General features: G+C 43.6%; 1 protein-coding gene and 1 pseudogene across 1 annotated transcript in view; one reads left to right on the top strand and one right to left on the bottom strand.

Moving 5' to 3' along the window:
* Nucleotides 1–14334, bottom strand: part of CNIH3 (cornichon family AMPA receptor auxiliary protein 3) — a 281577-nt gene that overhangs the window by 203391 nt on the left and 63852 nt on the right. The window lies entirely within an intron of this gene.
* On the top strand, nucleotides 1984–3049 carry LOC145504854 (palmitoyltransferase ZDHHC4 pseudogene; annotated as a pseudogene).

The following is a 14334-nucleotide window of genomic DNA, read 5'->3' on the forward strand; positions in this document are numbered from 1 at the left end:
TTAGCAGAGTGGGCATAAGTATAGACTCAAAGGCATTTTTTATTTTCACCATGGAGCCCACACAGAGAATTCCTCAATGGGAACTGCAAAATAATCTTCCTTTTCTGCCTCCCTACCTAATCCACCCCCACGGTTCCCTCTGTCCTCCTCCACCAACTGTCCCCCCACTGGCACCTGTGCTTCACTTTAGAGGGCAGCATAAGTCAGTGCGGTTCTGAGTGAATCTTGAGGAAGCTCCAGGTCCTTCTGATGGTCCAGAGTGGCCCATCTCCAAGACGACCCTTTCTTCTTGCTAATGCTGACCACTTTGATCCCATTCTTGCCTCCCATCAAAATCCCTGGCCAGAGAAGATGGAATAATACAATTGCACACCTAGCTACTGCCCATACCTGAATTCATTTCTTCAGCCACATTTTCTTTTGCATACATTTGTACATACAAACGTTATGTATTTTAAAGTTTTAATTGTTAAACCTTGTTTTAATTGCTTAACATTTTATCAAGGTTAATTTTCTATGACCTTAAAAGTCTTTTTAGAAATCACTTGCATGAAATTCTGTACCATTAGAGAATTTTTGTAAAATCATGTTGTGCTATAAATGCAGAGTGGAGTTACTGGTAACAAATTGTTCATCAAACAGAACCTGCTATCAGCGCCTGTTATACCAGTACCAGCCCCTCCCTATTTTACTCAGTATTTATCAGCACCAGGCCCTGCTTTAGGGTCTGCTGCCTTAGCAACAACCACTGGGCAAAGTTCACAATTCTAGTCAAGAGCCATTTGGCTGCTGCTTTTGAGAAATGAAAGTCTCCTTCAGTAAGAAATAGTACTTCCCGGGACTTCCCTGGCGGTCCAGTGATTAAGACTGCACTCTTAACACAAGGGGCACGGGTTTGACCCCTGGTCAGGGAACTAAGATACTGCAAGCTGCGCACAACCTGGCCTAAGATATAAAACAAATAAATAACTAAAGATTAAAGTCAAAAAAAAAAAAAAATAAGAAACAGCTCCTCTCTTTGAGGAGCAAAAACTATCTTAGGGGGCTCACAGTATTCCTCAAACAGATGGGTGAGAAATAGAAGCTGTGGTTTGTATCGTTGGTCAGCCCCAGGATTGGCAGGAGCTGGAGCTCCCCGCACCCAGCAACTCCCCAAGTCAGCACAGATCTGTGCTGGATTCGTCTTCATTTCCCCCAGGCACCTATCCCACATGCATGTACATTTAGTGAGCACTCAGAATCATCAAGCTTTTGAGCACCTACTTTGGTCTACACTGTGCCAGATGCTAGGGAGGAGTTGCGACTTCAAATTTGGTGGGACAATTTGAAGACATTCTTTTTTTTCCATATTTTTTATCCAAGTATAGTTGATTTACAATGTTGTGTTAGTTTCAGGTGTACAGCACAGTGACTCAGTTATATATGAAAGAAAGTGAAAGTGAAGTCGCTCAGTCATGTCTGACTTTTTGCGACCCCATGGACTGTAGCCCGCCAGGCTCCTCTGTCCATGGGATTCTTCAGGCAAGAATACTGGAATGGTTTGCCATTTCCTTCTCCAGGGGATCTTCCCAACCCAGGGGTCAAACCCGGGTCTCCCACATTACAGGCAGACGTTTTATCATCTGAGCCACCAGGGAAGCCCAGTTATATATGAGGGAGGGAGTAAATGAGTGAAAGTCACTCAGTCATGTCTGATTCTTTGTGATCCCATGCACTGTAGCCCACCAGTTTCCTCTGTCCATAGAATTCTCCAGGCAAGAATACTGGAGTGGGTCTGGGGGCGCGCCCTGGAGGTGCCAGCCCGAGGCAGCTGGTTGTTGACAGATCCCAGTGCCAGATCCAGTCCCCTAGGGGACCCATGTCTCCTGTAGCTTTGGGTGCCACCTGTTGTGCCAGGAGCAAGGCGCTGTGCAAGAGGAGATGCCGTTTGAGTTCTCCGTGAATGTTCGGAGGAGGAATGCCAGAGCTGCTGGCTGAAAGCTATCCAGACAAAAGAAATATCCCCAGGATGGACTCTCTGGTTCTCTTCTTGCTCTACCTGGCTTTGGTGCTGGTTGGTTTTGTGATGATCTGCATCAGCTCAAAAACCCATTACTTGCAAGGCCTAATCAGCAGAGGAGCACAGATATTTTCATATATAATTCCAGAATGTCTTCAGAGAGCCACGCTAAGTGTGCTTCATTACCTCTTCCATACAAGAAACTACACCTTCGTTATCCTGTATCTCATCTTGCAAGGGATGGTTTATACCAAATATATCTGGGAAATATTCAGCTTCTGTCAATAGCTGGAGTTCTCTTTGTATTACATTTTTCTGCCTTATCTACTGCTGATTGTAAACCTGGTGTTTTTGGGGGTTTTTTTTGCCCTTAGTTGTGTAACCAACCCTGGTACCATAACAAAAGCAAACAAATTACTGTTCCTTTAAGTTTATGCATTCAATGAAGTGATGTTCCCAAAGAACAGGAGGTGCCCTACTTGTGATTTAAGGAAACCAGCGCAGTCCAAGCACCAGGTGTGTAACCGGTGTGTGCACCAGTTTGACCATCACTGTGCGTGAGTGAAAAACTGCACTGGGACCTGCAACACCCAGTATTTCCTCTCCAACCTCTTGACGCTGACCGTCTCAGCCGCCACTATGGCTGTGGTGAGCACCATGTTCCTGGTCCAGCCGGTGGTGATGTCAGACTTGTACCTGGAGACTTACATCAATGACCTCGGACACTTGCAGGTTGTTGACCCTGTCTTCCTTATTCAGTATCTGTTCCTGACCTTCCCAAGGATCCTTTTCCTGGTGAGCTTTGTCATGGTGCTGAGCTCCCTCCTGGGGGGCTACCTGTGCTTCTGTCTGTACCTGGCCGCCACCAACCAGACCACTAACAAGCTGTATAAAGGCGACTGAGCCTGGTGCCAGCACTGCCGCCACATGGCTAGGCCCCCGTCAGCAGAGCCCCAGGCTTACCAGAACATCCACTCCCACAGGCACTGGACCAACATCCGAGAGATCTTTCTACCTACTACTGCACATTATGAGAGAAATAAGAAATAGGGATGGAAAGAGTGCTGCTGCCTTTTAAATATAGTATACATTTATTTATATATATGGATACTTTCTAAAAAAAAAAAAAGAATATGGAGTGGGTAACCATTCCCTTCTCCAGGGGATCTCTTTACTGTCTGAGCCACCATATATATATAAATTTTATATATATATATATGTATGTATATGTATATATATATATATATATTCTTGTTCAGATTCTTTTCCCTTACAGGTTATTACAAAATATTGAGTATAGTTCCCTGTGCTAAACACTAGGACCTTGTTGGATCTATTTTATATATATATGTGTGTGTGTGTGTATTTTAATTCATCCTAATTTATTCCTCCCCTGCTTTCCCCTTCTGTAACCATAAATTTGTTTTCTATGTCTGTGGGTCTATTTCTATTTTGTAAATAAGCTTATTTAAAGATACGAAATTCTTTCTTTTTTTTAAGTTTAAACCTTTCAATTTGTATCAGGGTATAGCCTGAAGAAACAAAATTCTTCATAGAAAATGCAGGAGAGGTAACTGTCAAATGAATCTGCTGTGCCTCCCCTCTGACCTCTGACCTGTAGGGTCACACATGAGCCCCTCAGCTGAAGCAGAGACAGAGGGACACCTAAGTGCCTTCCAGGCCTCTTAGTGGATACCTTAGCACGGAGCTCAGGGAGACCCTTCAAAGTAGCCTCGAGCAACGCGAACGCCATCCCCTAGGACACGGCCAGCCTGCCCAGTGTCTCCTCGGACAAGCCCTGCCTCCTGTCTTCTCAGTCTTGCTGGTTCCTGACTCTTGTTCTCTGCTTCCTGGCTCCTAATTCTGATACCTCTTCTACTTGGCCTTTGGCTCCTTCCACTCACTGCCCTGGGAGCCCTCATTCCTTAGTCTCACTGTTTACCCCTGTGCATTAGCCCACAGATCCCTAACCTTGAGAACCACTAGTCTTGCCATATCTCACATCATCCTAGGTTTCATGGTCATGGCTGGCAAACCTACAGCTCTTCACCCCCCCTAACATGTGTGGAACATGCTGCTGTCACACATGCATGTGTGGGGCAGAACATGCCACCATCATTGTGACACGCATGCCCTGATGGACTGTCTCAGCTGAAGTTCACGATGGGGACACAGACTGTGGGGGGCCAGATGTCATTCACCTGGGAGGAGGGGAGAAGGGAGGTTCATAGTACCAAGCAGCATGCCAGTGACACGCTGAACCAAAAGTCCTCTCAGGCCTTGGATGCCAAACCAAAGAAACAGAGGAACATATTCAACTAGGTCTTCCCTTTATTGCATTAATTCCTTAAAGACTGTTGTTTCAGTAAAAGTCACTCTCCTCCCTTTCAGTTAACAAAGGCTCCAGAGCACCAAATAAACCCAAAGCATATGGAGGTGTTTATGCATTTCCCATAGCTGATTGTGACTACAGGATTTTCAGTTGCAAGTTTCAGAAACTGAATCACATGGTCGCAGGCAAAGTATCTCATATTTGTGGCTCATACAGTGAAAAGGTACAGGAGAGTAATTGTCATCAGAGCTTGATTGAGGACATCCAACTTGGCCTCTCTCCATCTCCTGCCCTGGTTTCATCTCTACTGGCTACATTTAGGCAGACACTTCTCATGCAATGAAGGACAGTCCTCCGATGGCTCCAAGCTCACATCCTATCACTGTAACACCACCAGCGCAAAGGAAGCTTCTCTCTCCCGGGAGATTCTCAAACGTTCAGAAATTGAATCTCATGGCCTGGGCCCCTGGCCTCAGTCACAGGGCTACCTCTGAATCAACCACTGTGGCCAAGAGAAAAGGATAAACCACATAGTCTGCGAATTGAAAAGAGGACGGTTCTTCAAAAGAAAATCAGCGTGCTATTACCTAGGAAGAGGAAATTGATACCCAGGAAGGCAAAAATAACAAATGTATTTCACAATCCATCCTTACCCTCTTATTATCCCTATACAACCTTCTTTCCATTTGTACAATTTCTATAGTCTATTTTCTATATAATATAATCTATGTCCCTAACATAATGTAACCAAACCACATGCATATAAAAATTAAATTGCACCCTCTCCAGTCATAAACAATCCAAATTATGCCATTTTTATACCCAGCTTCAAGACCAGGATCTCTAGGTCATATGGATTCCTTTCAATGAGGTCTGGATATAGCACCTAGAGTTTGATACCCTTCAGACTAAATGACAGACATAAACACTCCCAGCATATATGGCAGTATTCTTGTAAATAAGAATGAAAAGAAAATAGTATAATACAATAAATATCTCATTTGGAAATGAGAACAGGAAACAGGCCATGATGAGCAGCCCTCTGCCTTTATTGTGTTCTGCTGGACAAAAACAGTAAGGACTCGCGGGCTAGCAGTGAGTGAGGTCCTTGCCAGCCCATGTGACAATCCCGGTTCTGCTCTGAGAGGATCCCCTCTGCCCGTTGTCCCCCATTCCCATCTGAGGAGAGACATTGGGGAGGACTAACTTCCAGATGGTGCAGGTTGCGGAATTTGGGCTCGCCTCAGGGCTGAGCAATCACAAGCCCGCTTGGCCGTGCTGAGATTTCTCCAGCAAAATAAATCCCTCAGAAGCTCACTACTTACTACTCTTTCAATTTGCATTTGGTCATTTCATGGAATATTAACCAAAGCAAGAGATATTGTCCTTAATCTAAACTCTGGCCTGGGAGTTTGGTTTCTTAGCAGCAGCTTGAGGGCTCTTCCCTCCTTCTCAGCTTAATGGGCTCCACTTTCTCCTCTGCATCAGTGAAATTCCAAACCAGAGCCTGGAATGCGAAGGTTCAGCGAAGCTGTCTCTCAACCGGCAGCCAGGGGATAATTACTATTTTAATGAATCATTGATTTGCACTCTCACAACCATCTCTCTTCTTCCATAGCCTATGATTAGAAGCATTTTTTTTTAATGTTATTGACAGAGAAATGCTGAAATCACACATGAATGATCACAAAGTGAGCACACCAGTGTAACCAGTGCCAGGTCAAGAAGTAGGACATCAGGACTCTCGGAAGCCCCTCGTGTGCCATCCCAATCAGACCTTCTCCCATTTTCCCCGGGTTTCCATTCACCTCATTTCTAACACCATAGGTTGTTTTAACTTATTTCAAAGCTTACATAAATGGAACCCTACAGGATGTATTATGTCAAGTTTCTTCACTCAAAATTACATCTACCAGATTTAGTCCTCCTGATGACGCTAGCAATAGTGCTCATGTTCATTGGACTATAGAGTTCATTGCAATTATTTACCTATCCGCTGTTGATAGGTGTTGAGGGCTTTCCTATTTGGGGCTGTTACAAACAATGCTGCTAAGAATATTGTTGCACCTTTTGGTATATATGCACTCATATATCTAGGAGTGAAACTGTTTGGTAATAGGATATGCACACATTCAATTCTGATGGATAATACCACATTTTTCCAAACCACCTATTTACATTCCTGCCAGAAGTATCTGCGGGCTCCAACAGTTCTTCGACAACATGGGTATGATCTGTCTTCTTTATTTCAGCTGTTCCGGCAGAACCTATAGTGGGATCTTCTATTTGTTTTCATTGCATTTCTCTCATGACAGATGAGGTTGAGCATTTTCTCGTATTTATTTGGATAGCCCCTTTTGTGAAGGCCTGCCCACTTTTCTATTGGTTTGTCTCTTATTTGCTTATAGGAATTCCAGATGTGAGCTCTTTGTCAGTCATATGTGCTGTAATATTTCTCCCATCCTGCGGCTTGTGTTTTCACTCCACCATGATGTCTTCTGATAACCATGAGGATGAGCGGTAATCAAGCTCATTCAGGCTCCTTCCTGGTTTTAGTCTTCTCCTCTGTTCTGTTTCTAGTCTTCCTGCTTTTGCTGGGACAAACTTCATCATAAGGCAGAGAACTCACCTCTTCCAATCTTACAAGGTATAACTTCACCTGGCTCTCAGTTATGAAAGGCAGAAAAGACCTTTTTTATCGACATATTTTTCCTGTTTTTCTACTTCTAGATGGACCAACTTTGAAAGAAGCTTATCTCTTTCTCATAAAAAACTCACTGAGTACTTTAAGAAGCAGCCAACACATTCCACAGCCTAAGATGTTCTATAAGGACTTAAATGATTCCAGTCTCAAATGGCACATGGTCTGAGTTCCAAGAAAGAATGGGCAACAATTTAACTAGATGCCTTGTTAGAGCATAACAAAGACAGCTAACTTCTCAGCCAAGGGTAGTCAGATCCTGGCTGACTTTCCGTTCTACCTTAGATGGTACATTTTAAAGTCCATCACCACATGTAAACCCATGGCTGATTCATGTCAATGTATGGCAAAAACTATTACAATATTGTAAAGTAATTAGCCCCCAACTAAAATAAATAAATTTATAAAAAAAATAAATAAATAAAGTCCATCACTTGAGCACTTCCCTGGCAGTCCAGTGGTTAAGACTTAGCTTTCCAAAGTAAGCGGTACAGGTTCAATCCCTGGTGAGGGAACTAAGATCCCACATGCCTGACAGCTAAAAACTCAAAACATAAAAACAAATAAATAATAAAGTCTATCACTTGTAACACCTCATGGCTAGAGACTGACACCTAGCAGGAATCTTTCACAATTCCAATTAGCTTCTGTGAAAAAACAACCGGCGGAGTGGCGGGGGGTGGGGAGCGCAGGGAGGCAACAGATTTATTAGGTCACATAGCTGAATAGTCTCGGTATTAATCAGTCATAACTGCATACAGGGGCTCAATTCCATTTGGACCAAGCTTCTCCCTATCTTTCTGTTTTTCTTTCCTCTGTGTTAGCACTGTGTGTCATTCACGGGAATCTTCTGGCAGTCCAATAGTTAGGACTCTATACTTTCACTGCCAAGGGCATGGGTCCAATCCCTGGTCAGGGAACTAAGATCCTACAAGTCAGGCACTGCAGTCAAAAAAAAAAAAGGAGTCATGTGTCATTCACTGTGTTAACATATGTATCATTCATGCATTCAGGCAGGCAGGCAGGGAAAATCACCACCAACAGTTTTAACCGGCATGCTATCTTCTCAGACTCCACGGTAAGTAGAACATGTCTTTTCCTAACAGTTCAAACAGAAGTCCTGAAATTTATCCTCAGATCATGTTCCCATGTGTGGAATTTTGGGAACGGGTCCCTTCCCCCTCCCTCCACAGCCAGAGGAAAACCAGTGAGTACCATTGAAGGAGGCCCAGTGGATGTCCGACAGGTGAAAATAAAAGATGTTCTCAACAGTCATTTACCAACGGAAGCATCTTAATAACTTGGAGGAAACAGTATGACTTAACCACCCAGGGTCCATTTTCTCTATTCCTTCTTCCTGGCTGATGGAGTCTCAATTTAGCTTGCTTGGAAATACGCCCAGTTTCAGGCCATGAATCATAACTGGTTTAAACTAAGATTAATAAACACACTTCCCTTTTCCAGATTATTTAATGAATGGATTCATAACAAACTCTGGTGGCTAAGACAAAGAGAAAATCTGCTGGGGAAGTGTATTTCTGGGAAAGATTTTGCTCCCTAAAGGGAAAAGAGGTCCAGGCAGAGAGTTTACTCACTGTCCTGCCACCCCTGAGCCCACTCTCAGTTCCTGCCTTTGGACATCATTTCACAGGGATGTGATGCCTGGAGCTGCTGCAGCCATCCTGTAAACCGGGAGGAGGCCAGGAGAATAAGCAGAGACTCCAGCTCAGAGCCCTTGGGGTCATGGAACTACTCATCCAGTTCTAGAGCTACCACATCCAGGCTGCTTGTTAGGAAAACAGTATGTAAGAAGCTGGGTTTTCTGTTTTTTACCACTAATTCATCCTAACTCTTCCATGACTATTCACTACAAACACACATAAGTCTTTCTTTATGCAGCAGCAGCAGGCAAGGAAGAAGCAGGCTTTCAGCCAACCACCCATTGCCAAGTTAAAACTACCTGTATTATTGCCAACCCATAACGAAGAAAGGAACACAAGCCACAGATGCCCATCCTGCCCTTGATTCTCCACCACTCTTTCCCCTGACTTAGGTTGAACCTCATGAAATTGATATTTAGCCCTTTCTGACCTACAAAAAAAAAAAAAAAGCTATTTCATATGGTTCAATCTAATATAGTCTCTTTACCAGTAGGGATGTTCTTTTATACCCCTATACAAGGCTATCTCTATGTTAACAAGGATTGTTGTTGCTGTTCCGTTGCTAACTCGTGTCCAACTCTTTGCGACCCCATGGAACTGCAGCACGCCAGGCTTCCCTGTCCTTCACTATCTCCTGGAGTTTACTCAAACTCATGTCCATTGATTTGGTGATGCCATCCAACCATATCATTCTCGGTCGCCCCCTTTTCCTTCTGCCTTCAATCTTTCCAAGTATAGAACCTGAGAAATCATTTCCTTCATTTCCCAACAATGGTGAATTTTTGAGCAACATTTGGAAAAAAACAATAATAATATTAACAGTGCTAGAGGAGATGTGACAGGCACAGCTGTTGTTGAGTCACCCTGGGGAGCAGGCTTCCTGCTCATCGACTGGGTTCCCACAGCCATGGTCTCTGGGCACTCTAGACTAGCATTAGCCAACAGAGCTTTCTACAATGATGGAAACATTCTGGTCTGTGCTCTCTAATACGGTAGTCACTAGCCACATGTGGCTGCTCAAGTCACATGAGCATGTGAGATGGGGCCTAGTATGACTGAGAAACTGAATTTTAGTGGCATTTAATTTGAGTTAATTTCAACTTCAATAACCACATGCTGGCTGGTGTCAACCACACTGGACAGTGTAGCTCTAGATTTTTAATGACTGTTTCCAAGGCCTCGTTTCAATGGCAGAGACTGACCTTGGTCCTGCTCCATCATTTCCAGTAAAGTTAAATCTTATCGTAAATATGACCTAAACTGCAGAAAAAGCAATAACAAGCCTGAATCCTGAGCTAAGTCTGGATGGAGAAGGTCAAGGCTGTGTACTGTGCCCCAGTCACTCGATAGGATGGATGCCCGCGGCAGAGCAGGATATAATACACAAAGGCTGGAAAACCAGCAAGTGTTCTGGTTCACTTCTTCCCAGAAATCAAGCCTGAGGAAATCTCAGGCACTAATATCATCTCTTCAGCTTGGATCTTTATTTAAGGGTGGTGAGGAATGATGGTGACAGTCAGTCTTGTCCACAAGTTTCTCAGTCTCAATTGGGGTAAAACCAAATCTGTTGCAAGAAATGAAAGTGTCTGTGAATGTCTATGGTCCTCTTTCCCAGCTCAGAGTTCTGCTTGTTCCAGCAGGGGTCTAAAACCAAGTTAAAAGAACTTCATATCCATTCATTTATCCATCAGTTTAGTATACAGAGTGTCTCCTATAGGCTAAGAATCTCTGTATGGTCTGAAGATATAGAAATGAGCAGAACAAAGCCCCTGTATGCAAGTAGTTTAATTTCGAGTGGCTCATTCTAAAAAGGCTTTTTGAAAATTGTACCTGGAATGATCCTGCAGACTCAACACAGATTCTTAAACAAGGTACCCTAGTAGTTTTCCTACTGAAAACTAGGTTCCTTTGGAGAAGAGCTTAGTATCCTAAGTAATTTGGCAAACACTCTACTCATTTGCATCCCTTTCAACATCAGGATCTCTCCTGGGCTATGAGAGTAGGCTTCTAGTTTGGGGTTTCAAAGAAATTTTGAGACGTGTTGCATATATCATGGTAAGGAAGGTGATGACTGGCTTAACACATGTTCCATGCAGGACCTAGGAACAGCTTGATTCCTCAAAACAACGAAGGAGGTAGATGAATATCTCAAAGGCTCTGTGTGGTGAGCAGCTCAAGACATCAGCATTCTCTTCTGATCTCTCCAGAGTTTAAACAACCTAATATTTCTAAACTCTGATCAGAAGACTCCAGGACTAGATATCTCTACGACATACTAAAGCCTGTGGGCTCATCCTGAGAAGAGTTCAAGAAAAACACACGATCAGTATAGATCTAAGGGTACAAGTGTAGGAAAACAGCTTGCAAATTGACTGCAGTGACTTCTTGGTCAATCTATGTGTAGTTTTGTTACCAAACTGGCCAACTGGACCTGTGTAGAGGTCCTAGCCTGGCCAGAGAGGGAGGCTCTTTTTCCAATCAGATTCAAGTAGCCAATAACAAAACAGATGCTGAGACTGGAACTGCATAAGCTTTATTCAATGGCCAAAAAAATGGAGAAGTGGGAAATTTGTTCACAAATCAACTTCTCAACCCAATTCGGATGGAGACATCAAATACGTAGGAGGACCGAAGTACAAGGAAAGGATTTGTGGGAGGAATATTCATGAGTTATCCAAGAACAGGGGTGTGGTTTGGACCTGGAATTGATGCAACTCTCCTTTTCAGTCCTTGTATGGGCTTTTCCAGTTGTTGTCATGGCAACCGTCAACGAGCATGGTGGGTGTGTCATAATATGCTAACATATTACAATGAGCATATAATAAGGCTCAAGTGGAAGTCAAATCTTCCACCGTCTTGGACCCAGTTGGCTCTAACCAGTTCTTTTTTTTTTTCTCTTTGCAGCTTCCTCCTAAAGCTTAGATAAGAGTAACTGGTTTCTATTCAAGGGAGGGGCAGGAGTGTGATTCTGGGGCAAGCCTTGGTAACAGTTTCATTCACTCACTCACTGAACAAATATTTATTTCTTGCAGACATGCCCAGAGATGCACTAAGTGCAGGAGGCTCAAAGATTTAAAAATATATGGTATCTGATCTTAGGAAATTATAAATAAATTTAACTAACTTATTTATTAAATAAACTATAATAGAAGGGAGATAAGCACCAGGAACAAGACACACAGAGACTGGGTACCTCTGGGAGCAGAGAGGAAAAGCTCTGAGCTGAGGTCTGTGAGGAGCAGGTGTCAGAAAAAGCGTCTCAGGGGAAGCCAGCCTGAGCTGAGTCTTGGAGAATTATCTGAAAATGATATGATTAGAAGTGGTTCTTAACTGTCACAGTGCATCAGAACCAGCTGGGAATGAGTCAAAGCCTGAGCCCATTCCAGGCCAATTAAATAAGCATTTTTGAAGGCAAGGCCCAGGCACAGGTGTTGTCTAAAGCTCTCAGGTGATTTTCATGTGCTGCTAGGGTTGAAACCCACTATTTTTGGAACTAGAGTGATAAGCAAGTGACGCTTCCTCTCTGTTGACCTCGGGTTGAGACAGAAAATTATTAGGTAGTCAGTGTAGGGTTAAGGTCTCGCTTTCTTCTTTGAAAAATACAATTAAATTTCCACCTATTTTCTTACACAAGCATCTCACTTCATTAAACTATAACCACACTCGTTGTTCCAGTTTTCCTGGCATTCAGAGGAATGCCTCCCTGGCCTCGAGGCCATAAAACACTCAAACTCGTGACAGGACAATCAGAAACTGATGTCCAACTTATCCAAAAAGAAAACACTAGGTGAGCCATCAACACTAAGATATGCATCTGGTCCTTAAACAATGGCCTGAGGTCACGAGAAAAGGTTGGGGGATGGAGACGAAATGTCTTAGGAAAACTCAAGGACTGAGAGATCAAAAAAGGCCATAAAATTGACAACTATGCATGATGACTTTTAAACTGATTGGTCAGGGATTGCATACATCAGGACCCCTAAACCAACCAAAAATGAACAGGTCAGGGTTGGCAAAGATATAAACTATTGTGATTCCCTCTGTTTTGGGATACTTTTCCCCCTCTCAGTGTCTATGCTGAGAGCTTTGTACTTCTACTCTCTGAAATAAAGCTTTGCCTGTGTGAGGGTCTGCATGTCCATGGATTCCATTCTTTAGTTTTGTGGACAAGAGCTTGGATTCACATTTCAGGGTTAGCATAAAACCAACACAGGATTAAAACTAGACAAAACTCTATTTCATGATCATTGCAATGAACTAGCACAGCAGAAACAAATGACTGCTTCACACCCCACAACAGTCACTTGCATTATTAGCAAGACAAAGACATGAGAACAATTCAGCAACGAATGGTTTATGTGGAGAAAAAATATGGCTAAAATTAAATGGTTCCAGAAAAACCTGAAGCCCTTAGTCTAGAGGAGATGCTTTATGGCTTAAATATACTTCCAACTTAACCTTGATTTAAGCCTTAAAATCAAAGCAGCACAAAACTGGGGAAAGAAACAGAAGTCCTGGCCTATTTATATACACCCGAAGCCCCACATCGTCTGTCCCCATGAGAAAATTACACATAAATACAACCAACCTAAACACCTAGAGTTGGAAAGAAGGAACATAGGGGGGAAAATAGCCTTTACAAAAATAGAATTTACCAGCAGGGATCAGCCCATGGATTATGTTGTTTGAAATCATGGTTCCTGCAGCAAGGGCCCAAGGTGAGAGGGCCAAAAAAATAAGAGACAGTTCGATGGGGATGAGCTGTGCGGGCAGCAGGAAGAGTTAATCCCTCCCTGACCCCCTGGCCAAGCAGGTAACCAATGCCCTGCTCTTTCCCAGGCAGGGCATCAGTCACCCATTCGGTTAATTCCCATATAAAGGTGCTAATGGGTCTCCTCACATTCCTTGGGTCTACTTAAAGTACAGCTTTAGGGGACTTCGCTGGCAGTTCAGTTCAGTTCAGTCGCTCAGTCATATCCGACTCTTTGCGACCCCATGAATTGCAGCACTCCAGGCCTCTCTGTCCATCACCAACTCCCGGAGTCTACCCAAACCCATGTTCATTGAGTCAGTGATGCCATCCAACCATCTTATCCTCTGTCGTCCCCTTCTCCTCCCGCCCCCAATCCCCCAAAAGCATTAGGGTCTTTTCCAATGAGTCAACCCTTCGCATGAGGTGGCCAAAGTATTGGAGTTTCAGCTTCAACATCAGACCAGTGGTTAAAATTTCACCTTCCAATGCAGGGGATGTGGGTTCAATCTCCAGTTGGGGAGCTAAGATCCCACAAGCCTCAGGGCCAAAAAAAACAGAACTTAAAAAAACAATAGAAGCAATATGGTAACAAACTCAATAAAGATCTTAAAAATGGTCCACATCAGGTTCCCATTGATGTATGGCAGAAACCAACACAATCTTGAAAGTGAAAGTCACTCAGTTGTGTCCGACTCTTTGCAACCCCATGGACTATACAGTCGATGGAATTCTCCAGGCCAGAATACTGGAGTGGGTAGCCTATCCCTTCTCCAGCAGATCTTCCCGACCCAGGAATTGAACCAGGGCCTCCTGCATCGCAGGTGTATTCTTTACCAACTGAGCTAGGAAGCCCAGAATTCGAGTTCTCTGCCAAGAGGAGGTGATCAG

Source organism: Giraffa tippelskirchi, chromosome 5, assembly GCF_054371585.1.
Source record: "Giraffa tippelskirchi isolate mGirTip1 chromosome 5, T2T-mGirTip1v1.2.pri, whole genome shotgun sequence".
Taxonomy (NCBI): domain Eukaryota; kingdom Metazoa; phylum Chordata; class Mammalia; order Artiodactyla; family Giraffidae; genus Giraffa; species Giraffa tippelskirchi.